The sequence below is a fragment of the Musca autumnalis genome, unplaced genomic scaffold (assembly GCF_047663935.1).
Source record: "Musca autumnalis isolate F117 unplaced genomic scaffold, ASM4766393v1 scaffold_1, whole genome shotgun sequence".
In the NCBI taxonomy this organism is placed as follows: Eukaryota; Metazoa; Arthropoda; class Insecta; order Diptera; family Muscidae; genus Musca; species Musca autumnalis.
Genome location: NW_027411644.1, coordinates 157,329,219 through 157,335,218, shown reverse-complemented (window position 1 = coordinate 157,335,218; position 6,000 = coordinate 157,329,219). Strand labels below are relative to the sequence as shown.

Genomic DNA, 6,000 nt, shown 5'->3' with positions numbered 1-6,000 from the left:
AGACAAGAACCGGTCTAAATAAGAGTGAGTAACTTAAGGAAAGTGTTGAATAAGTTGATATTGGTTAAAATTTATCACCACGTCGCCAACGGAATTCACGGCACAAACCAATATACCTCCAACTTACACATGGCTTCGTTCAGACTTTTACATCGATACAGGATGTGCTGCTGAAGTGACATTAGAGTTTCATTACGAATAGAAACGGATGTGCCCAAATAAAACGTTCACAGTAGTTGGAACATGTGACGTTGTTTCCCTGCAAACAGAATTTAAACAACATTGTCGAAAAGGAACAACATCATCGATTTCAAGGGACACACTTTGCATATTTTCATCTAACTAAGAACCAACAAAAAACTACAGAGTACGCACAAACAAACCAACAACTACCTGTTTGTGATGGTTTCCTTCAGAGTACACATCCACATGAAGTTCAGCAAAAAAGTAAGTGATTTTTGCAACGGTATCATGGCTATTCATTTGCTCTTTTCAGTTAGCAAAGTTAGTTTGAATGATGAAAAGAGAGATAAACACTTTTTAACACCCCATATCATAAATCTTTACAAAGAGGAGGAGTTCTTGCTAACGGGAAAGAGATGGCTAATATACCGCTTTCACTTACTCTGCGTCATCATATGAACGTCCGATAACCGGCAAAATGATTTACAGTTTTCGAATATTAAAATTAAAATCTCTGAGAACAGAGAGAACACATTTTCCAGAGCATTGGAGCCAAAACAAGTACTTTTTCTCGTTGAGGGAGATAAAACCGGCTTTTTTGTGTGGATACCAAATACGGAATAAATGTTCGAAAGCTAAGACTGCCAAACAATCATAATATCGGCGCGTGTATGTTCATCGTCGGTCTCCCCAATCGAATGTGTGTGTTCATTTGGCGATTTTTTCATAAAGAAAACGTTTAAACGTGGTAAAAATTTGACCGAGAATTCTATGAAAAATAAATAAAAATTTGAAGAAAAATTAAAAAAAAAAAATTGAAGATTATACGAAAAAGGAAATAAATTTAGCCAATACATGACAAAATTAATATAAAAAAATCATTAAATCGTGACAAAATTAATATCAAAAATTAAAAAATAAATAAATCTACAAATTATAGTATAACCGAGGATAGTGTTGTGTAAATTATTTTCAAATATTCCCCAGAAATAATACATCATTTTAAAGAAATAAAAAACTGCAAAATAATTTGGAAATTCATGACCCTTTTCTCTATAAGTAAATGCCTAAGGTTATGTATCTGTATGGAAGAAATATAAGATGTGCTCAATGCACAATATCAACATGTGATATTATGCTAAGAGCCGCCACATTCTTAAATATCCTATGAAATATTGACCTAGGGTCCAGCTCATTTATAACACCTACAATTTAGGTTTTGTCAAATTGTAATTTTAAGAAAAATATTTTTCTCCTGATTGCAGATCATCTATGGGCTAAGTGCAAGTGCTAAGTAGGTATATTAGTAAAAAAGAGTTAAACAGAATCCGCAGTAATTAGTCGATGGTTTTACTCTCGACTATGCACTTATATTCGTTATTCCTCGAAAGAGTTTCCTTTAGACCCCGCAAATAACATACTTTCCACGTTGTTTAATTTATAGTAAACCTATAAAATTCAAATTTCAAAATTGATCAAATCACAGGTTTTCTACTTAACATAATTCGGTCATCAAACATTTGAACCAACCTACACCAATACCTTTGTGCATTAGATATTCATGGATCTAAAATGCATTTTCAAAATTAGTGGGAGTATACTTTTTGATTCCATTCACACCATGGTTTTCAGGTAGTATGGACAATTGAGAATGCTAATTTTAACATCAGATTAAAGATTTCGTATTATCACCAGTGATAAAAAATATTTCCGTCGTCAAGCTGGCTAATACTTCACACTTTCAAAATCAAGACATTTCAATTCAAAGAAGTGGAAAAATTACCACAGAATGAATCAAGTAGAACCCGAGATCATTCGTCATTGGGAAAGACATAATCTTTCCAATAACTCTGATATTTGACAAATAAACCGAACATATTTTGAATTGATTTAAAGGTCAAATGGCATAATTTTGTTATCAGGCATAATTCTATTATAATAGGTCTATTTGACCATATAAAGTGACTATCACTGAAAATGATGCAACCTGAAATAAAAAATGTAAACGTTGATAACTTGGAAACGAGTTGAGATTTTTTAACAATTCAAAAAACAATTTTGTAGGTTGAAAAGTTGTCTTTAAGATGGCATACTAAAATGCTCCGTTTACAGTACCGTTACACTAATATTTTAACTGAAAACTAAAAATGGACATTTTTAAATTGAGCATTGAAAATGATGCATCACAATAATCAATAATTAATTTCAAAATTTTTCGCTTTTTATGCCATTTCCGATAGAAAAAATTATTTGACCTAATTTTGACATTATTGTAGTTAATGTCCCTTTGTAGAAAAATTGGCTAGAAATTTCTAGTTTTTGAAGTTATTTTGCAAAAAATAACTATGAAAAATCATTAAGGGTTTCGTCCAGAGTCGTACAAAGAATATAATGATATTTGGAAAGTCCTGTATTAGCCAGGCTTGCCCTATATTATACTAGTATTTAACGGCGTTGCCCTGGTAGAGGCAAACATCAGGGTATAGAAAATAAATTTGGAGTTTTCCTTGAAAATAATTTTCAGAAATATGGTTAACAATGCTTTGACCACTTTTGCCTTTATAAAAACAAAAGTTTCAACACCCTTTGTTGCCATTCAAGCCCAAACAATAATACTTCTTACGAAGCATTTTCATAGCGACAGTTTATTTATTTAAAATGTGTTGGCTTCTTCCACAAGTAAAATATCGATTTTACACCAGATATTCTGATTCTGATATTATTCTGATTACTAAAATGGCATAAAAAGCGAAAAATTTTGCGATTATTTATCGATTATTGTGGTGCATCATTTTAATGCTCAATTTAAAAATGCCCATTTTTGTTTTCCGTTAAAATTTTAGTATAACGGTACTGTAAATGGAATACTTTTGTATGCAATCTTAAAGACAAACTCGTTTCTAAGTTATCAACGTTTACATTTTTTATTTCAGGTTTCATAATTTTCAGTGACAGTCACTGTATGTAAGTTTATGCCCAAAAAGTCCATTTAAGTATTTCCAATTTACAATACTTAACAATTACTATGACAAGTAACCTGGATTAACTTACAGTTTAAATTTAATTTATTTAAGCATACTTTCCATAAGGTATTTTATGAAGGTTGCCTAGAAAATCGACCGTTTAGACCCTGTGGTTTAAACCTACTTAGAATTCTGTGCTGAAAATATACATTAAGAATAGATGAATTTAATTCGGTCGATGGGCTTCTCGTTTTCTCTGGTGCTTTTCAGATTACCGTGCAATTTCTTCTTTAACACATGGGATTCCTAGTTCTCGTTGAAGATCGCAGTTTCGGATATACCAACGCACTTTAACAACATTTCGAAGAACTTTATTTTGAAACATTCCATATACTTAAACTGGTTTAAGTACCTGGTTATATATAAGTATTCCATTTTCGAGTCGTGTGTTGAAGTTTTTTCCTAACAGCCAACATAGTTTCGAATAACTTACATACATATTTCAGTTCGTTTTTTCTTTATTTTAACGTGCCCCTACCATTTAATATTTTGCAGTATCTCCTATTGGCATTTCTATATGTTAATATAGATCGTATTGCTGACGATGTTTCTGTTTATGAAGTACATGACGCCTAATGTTTGGCTATTATGCGATATTTTGATTTTTTTCTTCTTCCTGATGTTATTTTATTGCATAAATATATCATCCACAAAAGTTCCAAAGCACTATAGGCCCAATGGCAGTTTCTGAGGCAAAAAGTCTATTTTTCATGTCATATATTTGAAAAGAGTAGTAACGGGATTAGATTCTTGACACTTTGTACCACTTAATAAGAATAACATTTCAACCTGACAACGCATGATCACATACCGGGCTGTCAAAGTTATTACATCTAACATTGTAAAATTTTATAATATTTAGAGTTGTGTAGTTCCGGAACGAATTAGTTCCAAGGAACTATTCCGGACAAGGAACTATTGGAACTATATCCAGCTCTTGCGTTTATATAGTTCCTTTAGTTCATATAGTTCATTTCGTTTTCCTCGTTCCTTCAATTTAACGTCTTCGTCGATTTTTCGTCGTTGCTGTTTGTTCGCTGCAATTTATATATTTTCATGTCAATTCATCCAACAAACCATGCAAACATTTCGGTCTCGGAACTATTTGGAACGAAATGAGCAACGAAAGAGAAAGATTCGTTGAACTATATCGGTCACGGAACTATTTGGAACTATAGAACTATATTAAGGAACTAGTTCCCTTTGTGAAAAGGAACTAGAAAGATCGATCCGCTCCGGGAACTAGATTGCCCAACTCTAATAATATTTAATCAAAAGAAGATCAAAATTGTTTCACTCGACAATTAAACACCGTTAACATAATTCAAGTTTTTTAATGGAAAATACGTGGAAAGGTATGCTTAGTAAGATTGTGATTAAGAATTAAAAATGTTAGACGCGTTAAAGAATTGTTGGCGTAGACATGTGATGAGTTTTATGTGTAGTTTTTATTGTAGTTTATGCATATCTTCTTTGGATTAGAACTCTCGGTTTCGCGACGTATCCGCGAAACCATATATACATATGTGGTAGAAGGTAATAGTGAGTACTACATGTGTAGAAAAATTTATGCACGTATGGCCGCGTAAGCTTATAGAAACCTATTACTAGATAGTGTGACACATAAAAATTTTGAAATTTTTTAGTGCTGGGCTGGGAGTAGGACCTGTCAATATGACACAAGTCGCCTAACTCGATAGTTATCTTAACCAAGCATTGAAATCTTTTATGTTCAAGATCTCCTAATTTGTTAACTGGAACTACAAAGACCTACTAAATTTACAAATCTTAACCTGTAATTATAAAGTATTCAAAAATCGGACGCGATCGCGGTATTCTTCCTCCAAATCATCAACTAATGATGGAGGTCACTATTGTATTGTATACCAATACGTCTAATAATCTCCGAGATTTCGCGTTTGGCTAAAACACGTTGTGGGAGGTCCCCCACGCCTCCATTTCTCTGTAAAAAACTACCTTACGATCTATTCTAAGACCTAAAGAATCTACAGCCAAAGTTTTATCAAATTCGGTCCAGCCATTTCCGAGGATTTATAGTTCGAACATCATGGCAGACCTCAATAATTGAATAGGATTTACCATATCAAATTTTAAAGCGATCGGATGCAAATTATGACCTTAGTGCGGCTTAAATATAAAATCGGTCGAAACATATACATATATGAAAGCTATATCTGAACCGATTCCTTCCAAATTTTGCAGATGTATTTTTATGCTCATTTCAAACATCGGACGAAATTTTTAAATGTCCAGCAGCTTCCAGTGATTTCTTGCCTCAAAAACCTTTCATTGGGCCCATTGTGCAAAGACACATTTGTCGTAAGTTGGTAGATCTATAGTAAAAAATACACTTTGGAACCACAGACTTTACAGGGAATTCTGAGAATGATCCTTTTTCTTTAACTCGAAAAATTTTCTGTGGTAAATACGACCTTAAGATGCTACAAAACGTAATTGGAATATCCATAAAAATTCACAGCAAGCATACTTTCTTATGATCCAGTGTGGCTTCTGTAGTATCGTGACTCTTTGTACTCGGTCTGTTGTGGAGTAGCATTTGCGAAATCCAATCTGTCTGTTCTGACTAAAACTTATCGCTCATTCCCTCAAATCTGGGCAAATTATTATGTCCACAATGCAGAGCTCGTAATTGTTTAAATATGAATTCTCAGAAAATCTTTCTATTGATTCTTGTGAATTAAATGAATAAAACAGAATGGCAAAATTGAGTTTTATAGGGCTTTTAGCCGAGTTAGCGCCAATATTTTTTTTT

The 6,000-nt window shown here is 32.9% G+C and overlaps 1 protein-coding gene across 1 annotated transcript in view; it reads left to right on the top strand.

The window, feature by feature from the left end:
• The first annotated feature begins 714 nt into the window (after positions 1 to 714).
• Scr (homeobox sex combs reduced) overlaps positions 715 to 6,000 on the top strand; it is an 89,869-nt gene continuing 84,583 nt past the window's right edge. Inside the window, exon 1 of the mRNA XM_073958718.1 lies at positions 715 to 931. The gene's annotated coding sequence lies outside the window, so the exon portion shown is untranslated. The remainder of the gene's footprint in view (positions 932 to 6,000) is intronic.